This window comes from Macaca mulatta, chromosome 17 (assembly GCF_049350105.2).
Source record: "Macaca mulatta isolate MMU2019108-1 chromosome 17, T2T-MMU8v2.0, whole genome shotgun sequence".
Classification (NCBI taxonomy): domain Eukaryota; kingdom Metazoa; phylum Chordata; class Mammalia; order Primates; family Cercopithecidae; genus Macaca; species Macaca mulatta.
This window is the reverse complement of record NC_133422.1, coordinates 26,784,649-26,811,293: the sequence shown is the minus strand read 5'-3', so window position 1 is coordinate 26,811,293 and position 26,645 is coordinate 26,784,649.

The following is a 26,645-nucleotide window of genomic DNA, read 5'->3' as shown; positions in this document are numbered from 1 at the left end:
ACGACAGCATCATTTCATGTATTTTTTTTCTTTTCAGTAATAGCACTTCATTCATTATAAAACCACATGCAATGTTATTTTTCTTCATTTATAAGATTTTCACACAAATACATTTATAATTCAAACTATGTATTAGGTGGTATGTCCTAATCTTTAAACTTGAAAATATGGTTACTGTTAACATTATAGGTATCCAATAATGTTAGTTGATTCTAAATCGATTATATTTACCCAGTGCATTTTGCTTATAAAAGAAAATTGGACAAGGTTCTTCATGAGATATGAATTTAAATCAAAGATGATGATTCAAACACATGGGCTTTTGTTAAATGCAATATGCTTCCAATCAGTGCTTATTCAATTGCAAGGTTTAGATTGAAAACAACTTTGCGGTGTCCCTCCCTTTCTTACTAGGATAATGAGATAATTCATTTCATACATTGCTGAGTATTGCATGGTTCTAGGAAGAAAAACCAGTTTAAGGGAGTAAATGCCAATTAGAGATAGTTGTGATCTTGCTGGACCACTCTGGAACCAGAACCGTATAACTTGTAGACGGAGTCTCGCTCTGTAGCCCAGGCTGGAGCATAGTGGCGCAATCTCAGCTCACTGCAAGCTTCGCCTCCCAGGTTCACGCCATTCTTCCTGCCTCAGCCTCCCAAGTAGCTGGGACTACAGGCAGCCGCCACCATGCCGGCTGATATTTTTTTTGTATTTTTAGTAAAAAGACGGGGTTTCACCGTGTTAGCCAGGATGGTTTCGATCTCCTGACCTTGTGATCCACCCACCTCGGCCTCCCAAAGTGCTGGAATTACAGGCGTGAGCTACCGCGCCCAGCCAACTTAGGAAATTTTTTGTTGTACCAACCAATGAAGAGGACTAGGATGTGACATTTCAGTCTTAAATAGGTACATGGAAATGAGTCTTGCTTCCTGTGAGAATTGACCAGATGCCTTCTCTTCTGGCATTTCATGTGGTGTTTGAGGCATTGGGGATGTTGGGAATATACAAGGCATTTTGCAAGAAGCAATAGCCCCACTGGAATGAGACAGCATATGTGTGTATGAGTATGTGAAGGCAGGGATGGGGAGGGTGACAGCACACCAACATGATCAATTTTGGGTTTACAAATGCACAAGTAATTGATTTTCTTAGTATCTATACATTTTATGAAGGCAGGAGCTGGGTTCATTTTGCTTGCGCTTCTTTATCCCATGCTCTAAAAAGTATACGTGATTGCAAAATAATTGTTGGTTGGATGAAAGAATTATTTATCTAAAGGTCAGTTTCCATGTGAATTCAACAGGCCCCTTAAAACTATGAGTGCATCAAAAGATTCAAGAAAGGTTCTGAAAGCTTTGGCATTTGGCAATGGTGATGGCTAATTTTATATGTCAAATTATCTGGGCCACAATGTGCCCAGATATTTGATCAAATATCAAATATTTGGTATTTGGATGATTAGGGAAAGGTTTTTGGATGAGATCAACATAGTAGTTGGTAAAGTTTGACCTCCATAATGTGGGTGGGCCTCATCCAATTAGTTGAAAGCCTGTGTAGAACAAAAGGATTGATCCTATCCTTTCCTGAGTAAGAGAGAACTTTTTTTTGGTTGTTGTTTGTTTTGTTTTGTTTTTGTTTTTTGAGACGGAGTCTTGCTCTGTCTCCCAGGCTGGAGTGCAGTGGTACAATCTCGGCTCATTGCAAGCTCTGCTTCCCAGGTTCATGCCATTCTCCTGCCTCAGCCTTCTGAGTAGCTGGGACTACAGGCACCCGCCACCATGCTCGGCTAATTTTTGTATTTTTAGTAGAGATGGGGTTTCACCCAGATAGCCAGGATGGTGTCGATCTCCTGACCTCGTGATCCGCCCGCCTCGGCCTCCCAAAGTGCTGAGATTACAGGAGTGAGCCACCGTGCCTGGCAGATAATTCTTTCCAAATCTCTTTCTCTATATGCTATTGGCTTTTCCCAGAGAACTCAGACTAATATAGCAACTGATTAATTGTAGGCAAGTCACCTATTGTCTCTGAAACTCTATTTTCTCATGGCTAAAAGTAGAGATAGTAATATTTGCCTTTGAGTTAGGATTATACGTGGTTGAACACATGTATCAATTTCCCAAATTAATATGCAATTCTAAATGATTAAAGATAGTAGCTCAGTTAACCCTTATAACAATCCAATGAGATAACATTCCCATTTTATAGACAAGGAAACTGAAGCACAAAGGAGTTCAGTAACTTGTCCAAAGTTACATGGTTAGCAAATTGTGTGGCAGAGACAATGTTATGTGTTCACTAAAACCAGTTACCACTTTCCTGAGTATACTGAAAGGCTACATTTCCTAGCCCACACTGTGGATAGGCAGAGGCTGTATGATTGATTTCAGTCTAAAAAAAGGTGAGCAGAAATAATGTATATTATATCCAGGCCTGGCCATAAAACACACAAACTGTTGTTTTCCCTCTTTCTTTTTCTCTGGCAACACTGAAGTCATTTTTTGTTGATGGTTGAGCTGAAAGACTTTAAAAAATAAAATCCTAGGTCTTAGATCATTGTTTAGAAGAGAACTGCTAGACGACTCCTCATCAGACGCATCTACATTAAGCTTTGTTTCAGGATTTGTTAGCACAACAGAGTCTAACCTAGACTATCTAACGGTACATTAGCACTGGGGTTTGAACCAAAGTATTCTGGCTGTAGAAATTATCCATCTCTAGTTGAATGTAGCATAATGCTTTTCAGCACCTGGCACATGGAATACTCTTAGAAAATATTAGTTCTGAATATTTTCTTACCTTTTGAGAGGTCTTCATAAATTGAAATTAAATACATTTGGATATTCAGTTTAAAGCTATACAGGTTCCTTTAGTTGGACTTCTTAATATGCTAATGTGTATTATGAGAGAGGAGATAGCATGAAATGTTTCCTAAAATTACTCTTCCCACTGAACATTTTTTTGTAAAAATACACTTGGGGAAACATTGGAGGCAGCATACATGGCAAGTGTTCTGGAGCTAGATTCTCTGGGTTCAAATCCAACTCCTCCGCTAATAATGGTATGACCATGAATAAACCACTTCACCAAGATGGAGATAATAGTAATTACCATATAGGATTGTTATGAGACTTTAAAAATTATTTTTAAAGGGTTTAGAATACTGACTAACATCGTAAATGCTGTGTGCATGTATTAGTCCATTCTTGCCTTGTTATAAAGAAATGCCCGAGATTGGGTAATGTATAAAGAAAACAGGTTTAATTCGCTCATGGTTCTGCTGGCTGTATATGAAACATGATGCTGGCATCTGCATGGCTTCTGGGGAGTTCTCAGGAAACTTACAATCATGGTGGAAGGCCAAGGGGAAACAGGTACATCTTACATAGAGTAGGAGCAAGAGACAGAGGGAGTAGGTGCTAACACTTATAAACAGCCAGTTCTCACTATTGCAATGACAGCACCAAGGAGGGTGGTGTTAAAACATTAGAAACTACCCCCATGATCTAATCAGCTTCCCCTGGGTCTTACCTCTAACGTTAGAGATTACAATTTGACATGAGATTTGTGCAGGGACACAGATCCAAACCATATCAGTGCACGAGTGCACGTATGTTTGTGTGTAAGAGAATGTGTGTTTAGTAAATTAATGAATAAATAACTGTTGCCTTGCCTACTAGTTTATTATACTGTGAACTCCTTGAAAGCCAGGAGTGCCTTTTTCAATATTTGGAAGTTCACTGTCTTAATATGTAGAAATACTTATTAAACATATACTTGGTGCTTAAAGATGTACCAAGGGTAGGAGGGCAGTAATCTCAAACTAAGTTTTTTTGTTATCTTTAAGAACACTCAAGTTAAAAAGTACCTCCCTTTTGGCATTGTTATCAAAGAATATCTGAAAGACCAGAATCCAACAAATAACTTGCCAAGATTCCGGTGCTTGCAGTACACAGATAAGATAAACAACAAACATTGTTTTACTCCTTGATTCTCTTACATACCATATCAGCACCTAGGGCAATAGATTTTAATTAATTAAATGGCAGAATTAGATTAACGACACTTAGCAAAGTTTTCTGACATTTTCTCAAAGCTTTAATTAATGTTATATATTTTCCCTTTTATACACCAGAGGGCGTTAATCACAAGTTCACCTTTGTGCATGTTGGCCATATGATTCCCAGACTCTTTAACCAAAACTTCTAATCGTGGAGAAGAAAAACCTGGGCTTAACAAATGCAATTTATGGAAAAAACTAAGGAATAATAGTAGAAAAAAGTAAAATGCTAAAATAAATAAGAATTTGCATTGCATGGAGAAAAGGATCAAATACTATGCTTTCCAGGCAAAGGTCAGAAAGCAGGCAATACACTGGGTAGGTTTGCAGAAACTAAGAATGGTCTTTCCCTGAAGTAAGATACATGGCAGGGATAACTGGAAGTATCTTACTGATGATGTAATATATGTCCATAAAATGTCATCTGAAAGTAAAACTAAAAGGTAATCAAACCAAAACCACTTACCAGTCTTGAACTTATCTCTTTTCATGAAAGTGGGTTGAAAAAAGAGAAGGTTGTTGTAGTGCTATGTTTTTCAAACTGGAGTTCCCAGCCTCTTAAGACTAAAACATGTAATCTTAGACCCGAGAGTTCTTTAGAAAAATTTTCAGATAATACATTTTCATTTGGAATCCAAACTCACGCCACCCTTCCTCTTCAACAAATGAATATTCTAGATTATTTATATGTCTGCATTATTTTTATGGAAATATGATAGAATATTTCCACTTGATTTCAGTGCTTGAGTTTGCTATGTGTTCGTGAGAAAAATAGGCAGATTGTATATGAATATGAATGTTAATGCAAGTGACAGTTGAATGATGCCACGGTGTGCTGGAGTAGAAGTTTGAGTAGATAAACATGATGGAATAACTAAGTTGTCAAACAGCAAATTGCAATGTGACTCAATATTTTAAAAAATATTAAAAACAATTGTTTTTGTCTGTACAGTTTTTAGCAGACAGGCTAGAGGAGCCCTATCATCCTTCAACTTTCCTGTGCATATTGATTCCTATAAAGAATGTGTAGGAAATGAAAAATCTTAACATATATTTGGGGAACCCAAGAGTAGAGGATATCTGGACTTTGCTTCTAGGGTTAGAGAGTCCTCTGGAGGTGGCAAAACCCACATGGATTATGGCCGTTGAGTATGTCTGGGAAGATGGAATGACTGACCGTGTGACACATTTCTGTGCCTCAGCTAGGCGTAGACGTGGGAAGAGAGCACTGGGAAACTAAAGGAGTGCAATGGACAGAAATGAGGGAATTCTTCATGGTAACTGGCATATGTTGACAATGGGTTTCTCCACAAGCACTGGTGTGGGTGGAGGATTTGAAGATCAAACTGTGACTTTCTCTGTTCCACCACCCTTTCTCCTACCATACATCCCTCTCCCCACTCAATACACTTCGGTACCATCTAAGAACCACAGAACTTACGTGCAGTCAGGAGAGAAGACAGACAAACCCTCAACTGACTGAGATTAAGTTTCCACTGTCATGGCAGATGACAGCTAAAAAGAGAAATTAAATTGAATCACTGAAGTAATGAAAAAAATGATTTTCAGGTACACCTGAAATTACGAACAAAGGGGCATGCCCCTACAATATTTATCATAGACATACTAACTCAAATGAACCTGGAAAATAACAAATCAATCCCCATTCTTGTTGTAAGCAGTGATTTAATTTTAGCAAACCAAGATTATGTCACATTAATGTTAATTGGAATTTTATTGGCTTTGCAGTTTTGTTTTATATATTTTATAGTTATTCAAAAGTTGGAGTTATATCCAATTGTATAGTTGTACATGTTGAGTAGCATAATATCAGTAATTTATGTCAACACAATAGTAGTCCATTAGGATATTTTTTCTTGAAAAGTATTCTAGGCTGGGTGTGGTGGCTCACACCTGTAATCCCAGCACTTTGGGAGGCCAAGGTGGGCAGATCACTTGAGGTCAGGAGTTTGAGACCACTTGGGCCAACATATAGTGAAACCTCATCTCTACTAAAAATATACAAAAATTAGCTGGACATGGTGGTGCGTGCCTGTAGTCCCAGAGTGTCCGGAATTGATTCCTTCTGGTGGGTTCTTGGTCTCACTGACTTCAAGAATGAAGCTGCGGACCCTCGCGGTGAGTGTTACAGTTCTTAAAGACAGTGTGTCAGGAGTTGGTTCCTTCAGATGTTCAGACGTGTCTGGAGTTTCTTTCTTCTGGTGGGTTCATGGTCTTGCTGACTTCAGGAGTGAAGCCGCAGACCTTCATGGTGAGTGTTACAGCTCTTAAAGGTGATGAGGACCCGAAGAGTGAGCAGCAGCAAGATTTATTATGAAGAGCAGAAGAACAAAGCTTCTACAGCATGGAAAGGGACCTGAGTGGGATGCCACTGCTGGCTCTGGTAGCCAGCTTTTATTCCCTTATTTAGCCCCACCCACGTCCTGCTTGTTGGTCCATTTTACAGAGTGCTGATTGGTCCATTTTGCAGAGCGCTGATTGGTGTATTTATATACCTTTAGCTAGACACAGAGTGCTGATTGGTGTGTTTACAATCCTTTAGCTAGATGGAAGAGTTCTCCAAGTCCCCACCCAACCCAGAAGCCCAGCCAGCTTCACCTCTCAGCAGCTATTTGGGAAGCTGAGGCAGAAGAATTGCTTGAACTCGGGAGGTGAAGGTTGCAGTGAGCCAAGATTGTGCCATTGCACTCCAGCCTGAGCGACAGAGTGAGACTCCATCTCTCAAACAAGACAAAACAAAACAAAACAAAACAAAACAGGAGTCTAGACTTTTTAAAATCTGAGAAGCACTTTTGTTGTAAAGACAAAGTTGTAAACTTAAGAAATCTGGGAACATGAAACTAAGAAGTATTTACCATTGTTTTTAAATCTTTGATAAAAGGACTGACCACCATTAACTCTGCAAAAACAATTACAGTTAATTACAGAAGGCATTTTTGGATTAAAACAAATCATCCATTCGTTTTAATCAGCATTTAGTAAGTATATATTGAACACGTACTTGGTATCAAACCTTGTGCTAGGAGCTATAAGTATACAAAGATAAAACATGGCTTCTCTATTCCAGTAGAAACACCAACTATAGGGAAATGTAGATGGCACAGTAGTACACTAGGATATATTTTTTTAAAGGAGTACAGTTAAGTGAATAACATTACTGCACTTGGGATTTGAACAATATTGCATGGGAAGAGAGTGATTAGTGTTCCTTTTGCATAAGGGAGTGTGGTATGTTGCAATAACTGGTTACAAATTTATCCCCTTCCTGTGTCCATGCCCTTGTAATTTCCCATGCAGACATGGAGTCTATTTTTGTACTCCTTGAATTTGGGCTGGCCTTGTGACTTGTATTGGCCAATGGAATGCATCAGAAGTGACAGTGTACCAGTTCTGAGTTTAGGCCTAAAAAGCCATTATGTACTTCCTCTCTTGTTTTGGGAACCCTGCTGCCACCATGTGAGCAAGCCCAGGATAGCTTGCTGGAGGATGGGAGACCATGTGGAGCAGAGACCAGCTCTCCTGGCTAAGAATCCCCAACACTAGTCTGTCAGTAGCTAAGCACAGACACACGAAGAATCCCAGCTGAGACTGCAGGGAACAGAAGAGCTGCCCAGTTGACCTCAGCTTAAATTTCTAACCCATCAAATCACGAGTTAAATAAATGGTTGCCATTTTAAGCCACTATATTTTGGAGTGATTTGTTTTTGCAAAAAATGCTAACTGAGACAGCAAATCAGGGAACACTTTCACCAGTGAGGTAACACTTGAGTAGACATTGAAGGAAGTGGTTTCTATAGACAGAAGAGAAGGGAGAGGAAAGGATGTTACAGGCAAAGGAGGAAGCATGAACAAAGGCAGAGAGGGCGGAACCTTCTGTTCATGGTGTTCTGAAACAGCCAGTGCTATAGTATAGGGCATGAAGAGTTTAGATTAAAACAAAATACGTATGACTGAGGACAAGACCCTGAGGTTCTCCAGTGGTGAAGGCATGGGACAAGAGTCTGTGTAAGAGGTGATTTAAAACACACAAAAAACAATCTGTTGGAAATGTTGGAGAAGCAGAAAAGGGAGGCTTGTGGAAGGATAACTTTGCAGTGAGTGTCCTCAACAGTGCTAAATGAGGTCAATTAAGGTGAGAACTAGAAAAAATTTATTGGATTTGGCAGTGCTGAGGAAGATACTAGTGACTTCTAAAGGGTGGTTTTGGTGGAATGGTGCAGGCCAAGAGGCAAATTGTCTTATAGAAAAAAAAACAAAGACAAAAGTGGTTAAAACAGCTCTAGTTTATCACATCATCAGGCTGAAATAAGCGTCTCCAGTACGTGCAAATTTTCAGGTTTTTAAATGCAGGATAATCTTACATTCTGTCCTAGCTAAGTACAACTCATGATTTCTTCTTTCCTGCTGATCATGCAAATCTTCTTCTTCTTCTTTTTTTTTCTTTATAATGAGGATGTATTGCCTGCGAGCTATGGGGAAAAAAGTTTCTTACCTCTTTCTTAATATTCCTATTATGTATCTCTCAGCGATTTCAAATGCCCAGGATCATTACAGTCTCTTGGCTTTATCATCGGAGCCTACATAACACATCTTTGAGCTTGTGTGTTATGATTTCAATGATTGTGTCCTCTCCAAAACTCATGTTGAAACAATTCCCAATGAAACAAAAAGAGGTGTGGCCTTTGGGGGAGGTCATTAAGTCATGAGGGCTCTGCCTACATAAATGGAATTAGCACCCTTATAAAAGGGTTCAAGGTTGAAGGAAGTGTTCTCTTGGCCTTTTGCCTTCCGTCACGTGAGGATACAGTAATAAGGCACCATTTTGGAAACAGTGTTCACCAGACGCTAGACCTGTTGGCACCTTAATTTTCAACTTCACAGCCTCCAGAATTGTAAGATACACATTTCTATTCTTCATAAACTACTCAGTCTAGAGTATTTTGTTATAGCAGGCCAAACAAAGAAATTTGTACCAAGAAATCGGGTAATGGGTGGATGCCGGAAGACTGTGGAGGTGGAGGTTAGAAAAAGCCTGCATTGCCATGAACAGAGCATTAAGGGTAATTCTGGTGACAGCTCAGAAGACGAGGAGAGCTATAAACAGAACCTGAATCTTCTTAAGATGATCTGAGTGGTCATGATCAGAATGCTGGTAGAAAGATGGAAAGTAAAGGTAATTCTAAAAAGATCTTAGATGGAAACGAGGAATATCTTACTGGAAACTGGAAGAAAGGCCGTCCTTGTTATGAAGTGGCAAAGAATTTGGCTGCATTGTGTCCATGTGCTAATGTTCTGTGGAGGGCAGAACTGAAGAGCAATAAACTAAGATATTAGGCAGAAGAAATCTCTAAGCAAAGTGTTCAGGGTGCCACATGGTGTTTCTTAACTGCTTATAGTGAAATTTGAAAAGAGAAAATAATTAAAGACAGAATTTATAACAAGGGAGGAGCAGAATTTAAAGAGTTGAAAAATTCTTAGCCTGGCTAAATAAAGAATGACAACGTGAGTTTGGGAGAGAATACCAAAGATGTGACAAAGCTACATTTGATAAGTTTAGTATAAACAGGTGGAAGTCAGGTGCTATTCATTAAGACAGTGGAAGAATGACTCCAAAGTCATTTGGAGTCTAGGCTGCCACTCCCATTACAGGCCCAGAGTGCAGAATGATTTCAAGAGAGGGACCTCAGAGTTCACTGCTCAGGGCCTCCTCACATTTCTGCTCCCTGAATTTCAGAGCAGAATTCCTTAGTATCACCAGCTGTGGCTCAAATGTGCCTTGGTGGGGATTGGGTCCCTGCTCCAGAAGATACAGGCCATAAACCTTGATGGTGTTTGTAAGGTGCTAACTCTGCAGGTATACAGAGTGCATGAGCTGAGGGAGCATGGCTACCTGCACCTAAATTTCAAAGGGTGTCTCAGAGAACCTGCTGCATGGGTGGGGCTACCATAGAGAGTTCCAATTAGGGCAGTGCCCAGCAGAGCCCTAGGGTCAGGGCCACTGCAGAGAGCCCCAACTTAGGGCAATGTCTAGTGCAGCCACTGCAGCAGGGCCATCCCTGAGACCCCAGGCCTGAAAAGCCACCTGTGTGTAATGCCAGCTGTAGGCATCTGACTCAAACCTGTTAGAGTTGCAATGGGGGCTGTGGCCAGCAAAGCCATGGGGCAGGGTCCCCTGGACTCTTGGGAACGCAACTCCTGCCCCAGTGTGTCTGAAAAGTGGGACATGGAGTCAAAGAAGATTATTCTCAAGCTTTAAGATTTAATGTTATTTTCTCTGTTGGGTTTTGGACCTCCTTGGGACCTGTTACCCCTTTATTCTTGCCTAGTTCTCTCTTGTGGAATGGGAATGCCTATCGTATGTTTGTGCCACCATTATATTTTGGAAGTGCATACTTGTTTGATTTCACAAACAAGTTGATTTTACTTGTTTGGAGAGAGATTTGCGTTAGGATGCATTGTGCCTTGAGTCTCACTCATATCAGATTTAGATGATATTTAGATGAGACTTTGGACTTAGACTTGAAATTTGATACTGGAATGAGTTACAAATATTTCAAGCTATTGGGATGGAATGAATGTATGTCGTGTGTGAGAAGAACATGAATTTTAGGAGACCGGGAAAGAAAGCCATGATTTGGATGGTAGTATTCGCTCCAAAATTCAAATTGAAACTCAATCTCCAATACAACAATATTAAGAGGTATGGTCTTTGGGAGGTGATTATGTTGTGAGGGCACCACTTTTGATATAGTTTCTATGTATGTCTCCACCCAAATCTTTTTCTTTATTATTATACTTTAAGTTCTAGGGTACATGTGCACACCATGCAGGTTTGTTACATATGTATACATGTGCCATGTTGGTGTGCTGCACCCATTAACTCGTCATTTACATTAGGTATTTCTCCTAATGTTGTCCCTCCCCCCTCCCCGACCCAATGATAGGCCCGGTGTGTGATGTTCTCCACCCTATGTCCAAGTGTTCTCATTGTTCAATTCCCACCTATGAGTGAGAACATGTGGTGTTTGGTTTTCTGTCCCTGTGATAGTTTGCTCAGAATGATGGTTTCCAGCTACATCCACGTCCCTACAAAAGACATAAATTCATCCTTTTTTATGGTTGCATAGTACTCCATAGTGTATATGTGCCATATTTTCTTTTTTTTTCTTTCTTTTTTTTATTATTATTATACTTTAAGTTCTAGGGTACATGTGCATAACGTGCAGGTTTGTTACATATGTATACGTGTGCCATGTTGGTGTGCTGCACCCATCCACTCGTCATTTACATCAGGTATAACTCCCATTGCAATTCCTCCCCCCTCCCCCTTCCCCATAATAGGCCCCGGTGTGTGATGTTCCCCTTCCTGAGTCCAAGTAATCTCATTGTTCAGTTCCCACCTATGAGTGAGAACATACGGTTTTTGGTTTTCTGTTCTTGTGATAGTTTGCTAAGAATGATGGTTTCCAGCTGCATCCATGTCCCTACAAAGGACACAAACTCATCCTTTTTTATGGCTGCATAGTATTCCATAGTGCATATGTGCCACATTTTCTTAATCCAGTCTGTCACTGATGGACATTTGGGTTGATTCCAAGTCTTTGCTATTGTGAATAGTGCCACAATGAACATACGTGTGCATGTGTCTTTATAGCAGCAAGGTTTATAATCCTTTGGGTATATACCCAGTAATGGGATGGCTGGGTCATATGGTACATCTAGTTCTAGATCCTTGAGGAATCGCCATACTGTTTTCCATAATGGTTGAACTAGTTTATAATCCCACCAGCAGTGTAAAAGTGTTCCTATTTCTCCACATCCTCTCCAGCACCTGTTGTTTCCTGACTTTTTAATGATTGCCATTCTAACTGGTGTGAGATGGTATCTTGTTGTGGTTTTGATTTGCATTTCTTTGATGGCCAGTGATGAGCATTTTTTCATGTGTCTGTTGGCTGTATGAATGTCTTCTTTTGAGAAGTGTCTGTTCATATCCCCTGCCCACTTTTTGATGGGGTTGTTTATTTTTTTCTTGTAAATTTGAGTTCTTTGTAGGTTCTGGATATTAGCCCTTTGTCAGATGAGTAGATTGCAAAAATGTTCTCCCATTCTGTAGGTTGCCTGTTCACTCTGATGGTAGTTTCTTTTGCTGTGCAGAAGCTTTTTAGTTTAATTATATCTCATTTGTCAATTTTGGCTTTTGTTGCTGTTGCTTTTGGTGTTTTAGACATGAAGTCTTTGCCCATGCCTATGTCCTGAATGGTATTACCTAGGTTTTCTTCTAGGGCTTTTATGGTATTAGGTCTAACATTTAAGCCTCTAATCCATCTTGAATTAATTTTCGTATAAGGAGTAAGGAAAGGATCCAGTTTCAGCTTTCTATTTATGGCTAGCCAATTTTCCCAGCACCATTTATTAAATAGGGAATCCTTTCCCCATTTCTTGTTTTTCTCAGGTTTGTCAAAGATCAGATGGCTGTAGATGTGTGGTATTATTTCTGAGGACTCTGTTCTGTTCCATTGGTCTATATCTCTGTTTTGGTACCAGTACCATGCTGTTTTGGTTACTGTAGCATTGTATAGTTTGAAGTCAGGTAGTGTGATGCCTCCAGCTTTGTTCTTTTGACTTAGGATTGTCTTGGCAATGCGGGGTCCTTTTTGGTTCCATATGAACTTTAAAGCAGTTTTTTCTAATTCTGTGAAGAAACTCTTTGCTAGCTTGATGGGGATGGCATTGAATCTATAAATTACCTTGGGCAGTATGGCCATTTTCACAATATTGATTCTTCCTATCCATGAGCATGGTATGTTCTTCCATTTGTTTGTGTCCTTTTATTTCACTGAGCAGTGGTTTGTAGTTCTCCTTGAAGAGGTCCTTTACATCCCTTGTAAGTTGGATTCCTGGGTATTTTATTCTCTTTGAAGCAATTGTGAATGGAAGTTCATTCATGATTTGGCTCTCTGTCTGTGACTGGTGCATACGAATGCTTGTGATTTTTGCACATTTATTTTGTATCCTGAGACTTTGCTGAAGTTGCTTATCAGCTTAAGGAGATTTTGGGCTGAGAAGATGGGGTTTTCTAAATATACAATCATGTCATCTGCAAAGAGGGACAATTTGACTTCTTCTTTTCCTAACTGAATACCCTTGATTTCTTTCTCTTGCCTGATTGTCCTAGCCAGAACTTCCAACACTATGTTGAATAGGAGTGGTGAGAGAGGACATCCCCGTCTTGTGCCAGTTTTCAAAGGGAATGCTTCCAGTTTTTGCTCATTCAGTATGATATTGCCTGTGGGTTTGTAATAAATAGCTCTTATGATTTTGAGATACATTCCATCAATACTGAATTTATTGAGCGTTTTTAGCATGAAGCACTGTTGAATTTTGTCAAAGGCCTTTTCTGCATCTATTGAGATAATCAATGTGGTTTTTGTCTTTGGTTCTGTTTGTATGCTGGATTACGTTTATTGATTTGCATATGTTGAACCAGCCTTGCATCCCAGGGATGAAGCCCACTTGATCATGGTGGATAAGCTTTTTGATGTGCTGCTGGATCCGGTTTGCCAGTATTTTATTGAGGATTTTTGCATCAATGTTCATCAGTGATATTGGTCTAAAATTCTCTTTTTTTGTTGTGTCTCTGCCAGGCTTTGGTATCAGGATGATAATGGCCTCATAAAATGAGTTAGGGAGGATTCTCTCTTTTTCTATTGATTGGAATACTTTCAGAAGGAATGGTACCAGCTCCTCCTTGTACCTCTGGTAGAATTCAGCTGTGAATCCATCTGGTCCTGGACTTTTTTTTGTTGGTAGGCTATTAATTATTGCCTCAATTTCAGAGCCTGCTATTGGTCTATTCAGGGATTCAACTTCTTCCTGGTTTAGCCTTGGGAGAGTGTAAGTGTCCAGGAGATTATCCATTTATTCTAGATTTTCTAGTTTATTTGCATAGAGGTGTTTATAGTATTCTCTGATGGTAGTTTGTATTTCTGTGGGGTCGGTGGTGATATCCCCTTTATCATTTTTTATTGCGTCTATTTGATTCTTCACTCTTTTCTTTATTAGTCTTGCTAGTGGTCTATCAATTTTGTTGATCTTTTCAAAAAACCAACTCCTGGATTCATTGATTTTTTGGAGGGTTTTTTTGTGTCTGTATCTCCTTCAGTTCTGCTCTGATGTTAGTTATTTCTTGCCTTCTGCTAGCTTTTGAATGTGTTTGCTCTTGCTTCTCTAGTTGTTTTAATTGTGATGTTAGAGTGTCAATTTTAGATCTTTCCAGCTTTCTCTTGTGGGCATTTAGTGCTATAAATTTCCCTCTACACACTGCTTTAAATGTGTCCCAGAGATTCTGGTATGTTGTATCTTTGTTCTCATTGGTTTCCAAGAACATCTTTATTTCTGCCTTCATTTCATTATGTACCCAGTAGTCATTCAGGAGCAGGTTATTCAGTTTCCATGTAGCTGAGTGGTTTTGATTGAGTTTAGTCCTGAGTTCTAGTTTGATTGCACTGTGGTCTGAGAGACACTTTGTTGTAATTTCTGTTCTTGTACATTTGCTGAGGAGTGCTTTACTTCCAATTATGTGGTTAATTTTGGAATAAGTGTGATGTGGTGCTGAGAACAATGTATATTCTGTTGATTTGGGGTGGAGAGTTCTGTAGATGTCTATTAGGTCCACTTGGTGCAGAGATGAGTTCAATTCCTTGTTAACTTTCTGTCTCGTTGATCTGTCTAATGTTGACAGTGGGGTGTTGAAGTCTCCCATTATTATTGTATGGGAGTCTAAGTCTCTTTGTAAGTCTCTAAGGACTTGCTTTATGAATCTGGGTGCTCCTGTATTGGGTGCATATATATTTAGGACAGTTAGCTCTTCTTGTTGAATTGATTCCTTTACCATTATGTAATGGCCTTCTTTGTCTCTTTTGATCTTTGATGGTTTAAAGTCTGTTTTATCAGAGACTAATATTACAACCCCTGCTTTTTTTTGTTCTCCATTTGCTTGGTAGATCTTCCTCCATCCCTTTATTTTGAGCCTATGTGTGTCTCTGCATGTGAGATGAGTCTACTGAATACAGCAGACTGATGGGTCTTGACTCTTTATCCAGTTTGCCAGTCTGTGTCTTTTAATTGGACCAATTAGTCCATTTACATTTAAGGTTAATATTATTATGTGTGAACTTCATCCTGTCATTATGATATTAACTGGTTATTTTGCTTGTTAGTGGATGCAGTTTCTTCCTAGCATCAATGGTCTTTACATTTTGGCATGTTTTTGCAATGGCTGGTACTGGTTGTTCCTTTCCATCTTTAGTGCTTCCTTCAGGGTCTCCTGTAAGTCAGGTCTGTGGTGACATAATCTCTAAGCATTTGCTTATCTGTAAAGGATGTTATTTCTCCTTCACTTATGAAACTTAATTTGGCTGGATATGAAATTCTGGGTTGAAAATTCTTTTCTTTAAGAATGTTGAATATTGGCCCCCACTCTCTTCTGGCTTGTAGAGTTTCTCCTGAGAGATCTGCTGTTAGTCTGATGGACTTCCCTTTGTGGGTAACCCGACCTTTCTCTCTGGCTGCCCTTAACATTTTTTCCTTCATTTCAACTTTGGTGAATCTGACAATTATGTGTCTTGGAGTTGCTCTTCTCAAGGAGTATCTTTGTGGCATTCTCCGTATTTCCTGAATTTGAATGTTGGCCTGCCTTAGAAGTTGGGGAAGTTCTCCTGAATGATATCCTGAAGAGTGTTTTCCAATTTGTTTCTATTTTCCCCCTCACTTTCAGGCACCCCAATCAGACGTAGATTTGGTCTTTTCACATAATCCCATACTTCTTGAAGGCTTTGTTCATTTCTTTTTACTCTTTTTTCTTTAGACTTCTCTTCTTGCTTCATTTCATTCATTTGATCCTCAGTCGCTGACACTCTTTCTTCCAGTTGATCGAGTCGGTTACTGAAGCTTGTGCATTTGTCATGTATTTCTCATGTCATGGTTTTTATCTCTGTCAGTTCATTTATGGCCTTCTCTGCATTGATTATTCTAGTTATACATTCTTCCATTCTTTTTTCAAGATTTTTAGTTTCTTTTCACTGGGTACGTAATTCCTCCTTTAGCTCTGAGAAGTTTGATAGACTGAAGCCTTCTTCTTCCAACTTGTCAAAGTCATTCTCTGTCCAGCTTTGATCCGTTGCTGGCGATGAGCTGCGCTCCTTTGCCGGGGGAGATGCGCTCTTATTTTTTGAATTTCCAGCTTTTCTGCCCTGCTTTTTCCCCATCTTTGTGGTTTTATCTGCCTTTGGTCTTTGATGATGGTGACATACTGATGGAGTTTTGGTGTGGGTGTCCTTCCTGTTTGTTATTTTTCCTTCTAACAGTCAGGACCCTCAGCTGTAGGTCTACTGGAGATTGCTTGAGGTCCACCCCAGACCCTGTTTGCTTGGATATCAGCATAGAATATTTCTGAACAGCGAGTGTACCTGTCTGATTCTTGCTTTGGAAGCTTTGTCTCAGGGGTGTACCCCACCATGTGAGGTGTGGGGTGTTGGTCTGCCCCTAGTGGGGGATGTCTCCCAGTTAGGCTACTCAGGGGTCAGGGACCCACTTGAGCAGGCAGTCTGTCCGTTCTCAGATCTCAACCTCCATGTTGGGAGATCCACTGCTCTCTTCAAAGCTGTCAGACAGGGTCGTTTGTGTCTGCAGAGGTTTCTGCTGCTTTTTGTTTGTTTGTTTAGCTGTGCCCTGTCCCCAGAGGTGGAGTCTACAGAGACAGGCAGGCCTCCTTGAGCTGCTGTGGGCTCCACCCAGTTTGAGATTCTCAGTGACTTTGTTTACCTACTTAAGCCTCAGCAATGGTGGGCGCCCCTCCCCCAGCCTTGCTGCTGCCTTTCTGTTAGATCGCAGACTGCTGTGCCAGCAGTGAGGGATGCTGCGCGAGTGTGGAACCCTCCTGGCCAGGTGTGGGATTATAATCTCCTGGTGTGCCGTTTGCTGAGACCCTTGGTAAAGCACAGTATTTGGGTGGGAGTTACCCGATTTTCCGGGTGTTGTGTGTCTCAGTACCTTTGGCTAGGAAAAGGTATTCCCTTTCCCCTTGCGCTTCCCAGGTGAGGTGATGCCTCGCCCTGCTTCATCTCTCGCTGGTCGGGCTACAGCAGCTGACCAGCACCAATTGTCCAACACTCCCTAGTGAGATGAACCCGGTACCTCAGTTGAAAATGCAGAAATCACCTGTCTTCTGTGTCGCTGGTGCTGGGAGCTGAAGACTGGAGCTGTTCCTATCATGTACCACATTTTCTTAATCCAGTCTATCATTGATGGACATTTGGGTTGGTTCCAAGTCTTTGCTATTGTGAATAGTGCCACAATAAACATATGTGTGCATGTGTCTTTATAGCAGCATGATTTATAATCCTTTGGGTATATACTCAGTAATGGGATGGCTGGGTCAAATGGTATTTCTAGTTCTAGATCCTTGAGGAATCACCACACTGTCTTCCGCAATGGTTGAACTAGGTTACGGTCCCACCACCAGTGTAAAAGTGTTCCTATTTCTCCACATCCTCTCCAGCACCTGTTGTTTCCTGACTTTTAAATGATCGCCATTCTAACTGGTGTTAGATGGTATCCCATTGTGGTTTTGATTTGCCTTTCTCTGATGACCAGTGATAATGAGCATTTTTTCATATGTCTGTTGGCTGCATAAATGTCTTCTTTTGAGAAGTGTCTGTTTTTATCTGTCACCTACTTTTTGATGAGGTTATTTCTTGTAATTTTGTTTCTGTTCTTTGTACAAATCTTATATTAAAATGTAATCCACAAGGTGGGAGGTGGGACCTGGTGGGAGGTGGGGCCTGGTGTGAAGTGACTGGATTATGGGGGCAGTTTTCTCATGAATGGTTAGCACCATCCCCCTTGGTACTATCCTCATGATAGTGAGTGAGTTCTTGTGAGATCTGGTTGTTTACAAGCATGTAGCATCTCCCCTCTCACTCTCTTGCTTCTGCTCTGGTCATGTGACATGCCTGCTACCCCTTCACCTTCTGCCATGATTGTAAGCTTCCTGAGGCTGCCTCAGAAGCTGAGCAGATGCCAGCACCATGCTTCCTGTACTGCCTGCAGAAAGAATTAAACCTCTTTTCTTTAAATTGCCCAGTCTTAGGTATTTCTTTATAACAATGTGAGAATGCACAAGTACAACCCTCATGAGTGGGATTAGCACTTCTGTAAAAGGACTCAAGATTGAAGGATACGCACTCTTGCCCTTCCACCTTCCTCCATGTAAGGATACAGCAAGAAGGCACCATTCTGGAATCAGAGAGCAGCCCTCACCAGACACTAATTTCAGTGCCTTGACCTTGTACTTCCCTGCATCCGGAACTATAATAAATAAATTTTTTTTCTCTATAAATTGTCCAGTCTAAGGTGTTTTCTTATGGACAAGACAATGTGGAATTGGAATAAGTATTAATAATCTGGGGAAATTAGCAAAAATATTAGAAAAAACTGGTGAGAAATCTTTTAGAGCAGATTTCTACAATATAGATATAAAAATCTATCTTCTCTACTGTATTCTTTCTAAGACAGAACAAATTGGTCATGGTATTTTCCTTACCATTAAATCCCCAGAACTATAAGATGAAGTTCAATGTCTCCTTCTATTTCTCCTGATGCATTCTATCTAATCCCTAACATTTGCCATATTAGTTTTTTCTGCCCCCACCCCAAGTCCCAGGAGAAGATAATCCTCCCCTAAGGCAGTACAGCCAATTACTGCTTTTATTGCTACTACTGACACCTCTGCTGCAACCTGTGCCTCAGCACCCACATCTTATTGGTTTCTGTAGTTTTGGCCAATGGGAGATCACTAAGTATTGGTGCCAAGGAATGCACAAAGACTCTCTGAGCCTGGACATTATTGGATGTGTCTGCACCAACTCCCCATCCCTTTTCCTGTCACTGAAATCAGAGCCTACTAACAGCACTGACATATGTGTATGTGTGTGTGTGTTTGTATGCATGTGCACATACGTGTGGCAGATTCTCATTTGTTACTCAGAATGACTACATCTCTTTGGAGGAGCACCAAAAAAATAACAACTTCCCCGAACCCCAAAGTATCATTTAATCTGATTATCAAAGGAACTTTTCTCCCTACCCCTAGTTGTTCACTGGCTCCTGAGGGTGGCATATGTCATTTTCATGGTGAGAAGGAGTTCAGTTCATTCTGTGAATGTATTTTTTCCTCAAAAGCAACAGTAATTTCTAGGATACTCTATTTTGCCTTCTCATTATTTTCCCTTTACAACTTGTGTTTTCACTCTTTCCTATTCATACTGTCTTTAAACTGAACCTCAGATTTAGTATTTCCCCCTTTTTGATGTGGATCTTTCTACTTTAACAAAATATTTTGGACACATACGCCATTCCTCCTCTGCTGGGAATATGACTGAACAAGCTGTGGTCCATACCCTGAGGATGCTCCCACAGCTATTTTTTTTTTTTTAAAGAGACGAGGCCTCACTCTTTCATCCAGACTGGATTGCAGTGGCGCTTTCATAGCTTACTACAGCGTTGAACTCCTGGCCTCAAGCCATCCTCCTTCCTCAGCCTCCCAAAATGCTGGAGTTATAGGTATGAGCCACTGTACCCAGAAACACTAGGCTTTTAAACCTGCTAGGGCAGAGACCACCACATTAGAATCTTCTCAACTAAAGTAGTGTGCCACCTTGACACCCAATATCTCCACTGTGTTTGCCACCTAGTGGATGTGGCAAACACTTCTTCATTAATTAGTTATTTAATTCTTTGTGCCTTGGTTTTCTTATCTGTAAAACGGTATTAATATCAACCTCGTGGTGTGATTAGGAGAAATCACATTAATACATAAAGAGCCCTTGGAAAAGTTCATAAATGCTGTGAATGCTACTCAAGTGTTAGATATTATTATTCCACACTATGCCAAGCCCTAGGTTTTTAGTCTGAATAAAACATAAATGTAGCCCATTCCTCAATCAAGTTTCATTTTAGAGGAAGATAATAATTTAACAAATAATTATAATGAGGTATAACAAATAAATGAACTAAAGGTCTCTCTAGTTGTCTTAAATTTCAGTCACCTTTCAACTCTTTTCTTCTGGAATAGATAAATAAATGAAGGCCCTGGACACACATGACCATAGAGGGCTGGACACTATCAGCTTGGCAGGGACAGGTTTTCATTGAAATTATATAAAAAAATTTTCTCTACAAGTTTGTGCATACAAATGGTTTATATACTGTTTAGTTATTAATTTTAGTCGTGTGATCTGTGACTTCTCGACATTCCTCCAGAATAGTCCAGGATGGTTTTATTGAGTGTAAAACAACTCCTTTCTCCTGGAGGGGCCAATTGGCCCCTGGCCCTTCAAGGGCGCAGGTGGCAAGTTCCACACTGTAATTCTTACCCTCAGTGTGCTCCTGAGGTTGGTAATTTAATTAAACTATGTGGAATCTTATTAATTCACCAATGACACTTTCAGCTAATTGAGAGTAAGTCACAGCAATGATCTCCTTTGAGTACTTGTACCTGAAGTAATAGGGGCAAAAATAATTACTTCACCTTCCAAAGACTTCTAGGAACAAAGCATATATTTGAACACTCTTTCCAAAGATAATGTATTTCAAACATGCTACATGTGTTATCTCTAAAAGGAAGGTATAATTGGACATTTATTTCTGTATCTAATGAGGCCATCTTGAAAGAGTGTATTTAGCTTCAAGGTATATTTCCACTTTGGAACACAGACTAGAATGACATACAAAGTAGTCTTTTTGTTGAGGTATAATTGACTTAAATTACATATATTTAAGGTATAGTATTTGATGTTTCAACATGTATACACACCTATGGAACCATCTTTATGGTCAAGATAGTAAATGGATCCATCATGCCCCAAGATTTCCTCCTAGCCCTGTGTGATCCTTGTCTCTGTCTCCTCCCCACGTCAGCTCTCTCCAGGTATCTACTGATCCACTATACACTGATTTACTTTCTCTTGAGTTTTATATAAATGGAATCAAACAATATTTACTCTTTTTGTCTGCTTTTTTCACTCAGCGTAATTATTCTGAGATTCATCCATGTTGTTGCATCTATTAATAGTTATTCTTTTTTGTTAATGGTTAGTATTCCATTGTATAGATATGCCACCTTTTCCTTTTATCCATTTACTTATTGATGGCCATTTGGGTCATTTCCAGTTTTTGACTATTACAAGTATACCTACTTTTATTGAAGTAATTTTGTCTGTAGATCTTTGTATAAAAGTATGCTTTTTTTTTTTCTCTTGGTAAATATCTAAAAGTGTAGAGGCTTGATTATGTATTTGATGTGTTTTTAACTTTTAAGAATACATGAAGAGAGATCAGTTTGACTTTTTGAAGAGGGCTTGTTTGACTTTTCCCTATTTCGATGCCTTTTATTTCTATCTTTTGCCTGATTTCTCTGGCTAGCACTTCCACTACTATGTTGAATAGGAGTGGTAAGAGTGGGGAACCTTGTCTTGTCACAGTTCTCAAGGAGAATGCTTCCATTTTTTTCTGGTTCAGTATGATGTTAGCTGTGGGTTTGTCATAGATGGCTCTTATTATTTTGAGATATGTTCCTTTGATGTCTATATTCTTGAGGGATTTTGTCATGAAGTTGGGTCTTTGGTTTTAATTCTGTTTATGTAGTGAATCACATTTATTGATTTGTGTATGTTGAACTACATCTTGCATCCCAGAAATGAAGCCTACTTGGTCATGGTAAATTAACTTTTTAAAAAATGTTTTTGGTTTCGATATTTATTTGGTTATTTGATTTCTTTTGCATTTACCTATAAATTGTAGGGTCAGCTGGCCAATTTCTGTAAAAAGACAGCTGGAATTGTAACAAAAATTGCATTGAATCTGCAGATCTCTTTGAAGAATATTGTGATCTTATCAAAATTAAGTTTGTTATCTTTGAATATTAGCTGTCCTTCTATTTAGATTGTCTGTTTTTTTTTTCCAAAAAATTTTAACTTTAAAGTAGACAAATCTTAAACTTCTTTTGTTTCTAATTATAAATTTAAAAATATTTCTAATTATTTTTGAGTTATTATAAATGGAATTTTTTGTTCTTTCCCATTTTCATTTTAAATCCAAGGGGTACATTTGCAGGTTTGTTACATGAGCAAATTGCATGTCATGTTGGTTTGGTGTACAGATAATTTTGTCACCCAGGTAATCAGTATAATATCCAATTGGTAGTTTTTCAATCCTCAGCCTCTTCCCACCTTCCTCCCTGCAAAATGCTCTAGTGTCTATTGTTCTCTTCTTTGTGTCCATGTATACTCAATATTTAGCTCCCACTTATAAGTGAGAACATGTGTTATTTGGTTTTCTCTTTGGGTTAATTTGCTTAGAATAATGGCCTTCAGCTACATCCGTGTTCCTGCAAATAACATAATCTAATTCTTCTTCATGGCTGCATAGTATTCCATAGTATATATGTACCATATTTTCTTTAGTTCACCCTTGATGGCCATCTAGGTTGATTCCATGTCTTTGCTATTGTAAATAGTCCTGTGATGAACATACATGTGCATGTGCCTTTGTGGTAGAATGATTTACATTCATTTGGGTAATGGGATTGGGATTGACCCAGTAATGGGATTGACCTGGTAATGGGATTGCTGGGTCAAATGGCATTTCTATTTTAAGTTCTTTGAGAAATCACCAAACTGCTTTCCATACTGGCTGAACTAATTTACATTCTTGCTAGCAGTATATAAGTGTTCCCTTTGCTCTGCAACCTTGTCAGCATATGTTATTTTTTGACTTTTTAATGACAGCCATTCTCACTAGCATGAGACGGTGTCTTATTGTGGTTTTGATTTGCATTTCCTGGATGATTAGTGATATGGAGCATTTTCTTCATATTTTTGTTGACCATACATATGTCTTTTGAGAAGTATGTTTATGTCCTTTACTCATTTTTAATAGAGTTGTTTATTTTTGGCTTGTTGATTAGTTTAATTTCCTTATAGATTCTGGATATTAGATCTTTGTCAGATGCTGATTATGGTTTGGCTGTGTCCCCACCAAATTCTCAACTTGAATTGTATCTCCCAGAATTCTGACATGTTGTGGGAGGGACCCAGGAGGAGGTAATTGAATCATAGGGACTGGTCTTTCCCATGCTATTCTCGTGATAGTGAATAAGTCGCACAAGACCTGCTGGGTTTATCAGAGGTCTCCACTTTTGCTTCCTCCTCATTTTTCTCTTGCTGCCATCATGTAAGGAGTGCCTTTCACCTCCTACCATGATTCTGAGGCCTCCCCAGCCACATGGAACTATGAGTTCAATTAAACCTGTTTTTGTTCCCAGTTGCAGGTATGTCTTTATCAGCAGTGTGAAAACAAACTAATACAGTAAACTGGTACCAGTAGAACAGGACATTGCTGAAAAGATATCCCAAAATGTGGGAGCAACTTTGGAACTGGGTAACAGGCAGGGGCTGGAACAGTTTGGAGGGTTCAGAAGAAGATAGGAAAATGTGGGAAACTTTGGAACCTCCTACAGATTTGTAGAATGGCTTTGACAAAAATGCTGATAGTGATATGAACAATGAGGTCCAGGCTGAGGTGGTCTCAGATGGAGATGAGGAACTTGTTGGGAACTGGAGCAAGGGTGACTCTTGTTATGTTTTAGCAAAGAGTCTAGCAGCATTTTGCCCCTGCCCTGGAGATATGTGGAACTTTGAACTTGGGAGAGATTATTTAGGGTATCTGACAGAAGAAATTTCTAAGCAGCAAAGCATTCAAAAGGTGACTTAGGTGCTGTTAAAAGCATTCAATTTAAAAGAGAAACAGTGTAACAGTTCAGAATTTGCAGCCTGACGATGCAGCAGAAAAGAAAAACCCATTTTCTTAGGAGAAATTCCGGCTGGCTGCAGAAATTTGCACAAATAGTTAGAAGCCTAATGTTAATCCTCAAGACACTGGGGAAAGTCTCCAGGCCATGTCAGAGACCTTCACAGCAGCCCATCTCATCACCGGCCCAGAGGCCCAGGAGGAAAAAGTGGTTTCGTGGGGCTGGACCCAGCGTCCCCATGCTGCTTGCAGCCTAGGGACTTGGTGCCCTGTGCCCCAGCTGCTCTAGCCATGGTTGAAAGAGGCCAACATAGAGCTCAGGCTGTGGCTTCAGAGGGTGGAAGCCCCAAGCCTTGGCAGTTTCCATGTGGTGTTGAGCCTGCAAGTGCACAGAAGTAACGAATTGAGGCTTGAGAACCTCCACCTAGATTTCAGAAGATGTATGGAAATGCCTGGATGCCCAGGCAAAATTTGCTTCAGGGGTGCGCCCTCATGGAGAACCTCTGCTAGGGCAGTGCAGAAGGGAAATGTGAGGTCGGAGCCCCCACACACAGTCCCTACTGGGGCACTGCCTAGTGGAGCTGTGAGAAGAGGGCCACCGTCCTCCAGACCTCAGAATGGTAGATCCACCAATAGCTTGTACTGTGTGCCTGGAAAAGCCACAGCCACTCCATGCCAGCCTGTGAAAGTAGCTAGGAGGCAGTCTGTACCCTGAAAAGCCACAGGGGCGGAGCTACCCAAGACCATGGGAACCCACCTTTTGCATTAGAGCAACCTGGATGTGAGAACTGGAGTCAAAGAAGATAATTTTGGAGCTTTAAAATTTGACTGCCCTATTAGATTTCAGACTTGCATGGGCCCCATAACCCCTTTGTTTTGGCCAATTTCTCCCACTTGCAATGGCTGTATTTATCCAATACTTGTACCCCCATTGTATCTAGGATATAACTAGCTTGCTTTTGATTTTACAGGCTCATAGGCAGAAGGGACTTGCCTTGTCTCAGATGAGACTTTGAACTACAGACTAATGCTGAAATGAATTAAGGCTTTGGGGGACTGTTAGGAAGTCATGATTGGTTTTGAAATGTGAGGACATGAGATTTGGAGGGTCTGGGGGTGGAATGATACGGTTTGGCTGTGTCCCCACTGAAATCTCAATTTGAGTTGTGTCTCCCAGAATTCTCACGTGTTGTGGGAGGGACCCAGGGGGGAGGTAATTGAGTTATGGGAGCTGGTCTTTACCATGCTAGTCGTGTGATAGTGAGTAAGTCTCACGAGATCTGATGGGTTTATCAGGGGGTTCCACTTTTGCCTCTTCCTCATTCTTCTCTTGCTGCCACCATGTAAGAAGTGCCTTTCACCTCCTGCCTTGATTCTGAGGCCTTCTGAGCCATGTGGAACTGTAAGTCCAATTAAATCTCTTTTTGTTTCCAGTTTCAGGTATGTCTTTATCAGCAGCATGAAAACAAACTAATACACATAGTTTGTAAACATTTTCTCTCATTCTGTAGGTTGTCTGTTTACTCTGTTGATAGTTTTTTGTTGTTGTTGTCATGCAGAAGCTTTTTCGTTTAATTAGGTCTTACTTGTCAATTTTTGTTGTTTGTTGCAATTTCTTTTGGAATCTTTATAATGAAATATTTGCCAGGGTCAATGCCAGAATGCTATTTCTTTGGTTTTCTTCTAGGTTTTTTATAGATTGAGATTTTGTATTTAAGTCTTTAATCCATCTTTACCATAGAGGGTAAAAGGTAGGGGTTCAGTTTTAATCTTTTGGATATGATTGGCTGGTTATTCCAGCACCATTTAATGAATATATAGTTCTTTTCCCAGTGCTTGTTATTGTTGATTTTGCAAAGATCAGATGATTGTAGGTGTGCAGCTTTATTTCTGGGTTCTCTATTCTGTTCCATTAATCTGTTTTTGTACCAGTCCCATGCTATTTTAGTTCTGTAGCCTTGTAATTTAGTTTGAAGAAATGTAGTATGATGCCTCCAGCTTTGCTCTTTTTGTTTAGAATGTGAATTAACTTTTTGATTTGCTATTACATTTGGTTTGCTGGTATTGTGTTGAGGATTTTTGCATTTATGTTCATCAGAGATGTCACCTGTTCTTTTCGCAGTATGTTTTTGCCAGGTTTTAGTATCAGGGTGATGCTGGTTTCATAGAATGACCTCCATATGTTGGATAGTTTCAGTAGAATTGGTACTAGGTCTGTATGTTTGATAGAATTTGAGTGTAAAATCCACTTGGTCTAAGGATTTTTGTGGTTGGTAGGATTTTTATTACTGATTCAATTTTGAGACTCCATATTAGTCTGTTCAGTGTTTTACTTTCTTTCTGATTCAATCTTGGGAGATTGTGTGTTTTCAGGAATTTATCTATTTCCCCTAGATTTTCTAGTTTGTGTTCATAAAAGTATTCATAATAGCTTCTGAGAATGTTTTGTATTTCTGTGGGATCAGTTGTAATGTCACCTTTGTTGTTTCTGATTTGGCTTATTTGGATCTTCTCTTTTTCTTTGTTAATATAGCTACTGGTCTATTGATCTTGTTTGTTCTTTCAAAAATCAACTTTTGGTTTTATTAATACTTTGTATGGATTTTTGAATCTCGATTTCATTGTGTTCCACTCTGATTTTACATATTCGTTTTCTTCTGCTAGCTTTTTAATTAATTTGTTCTTGTTTTTCTATTTC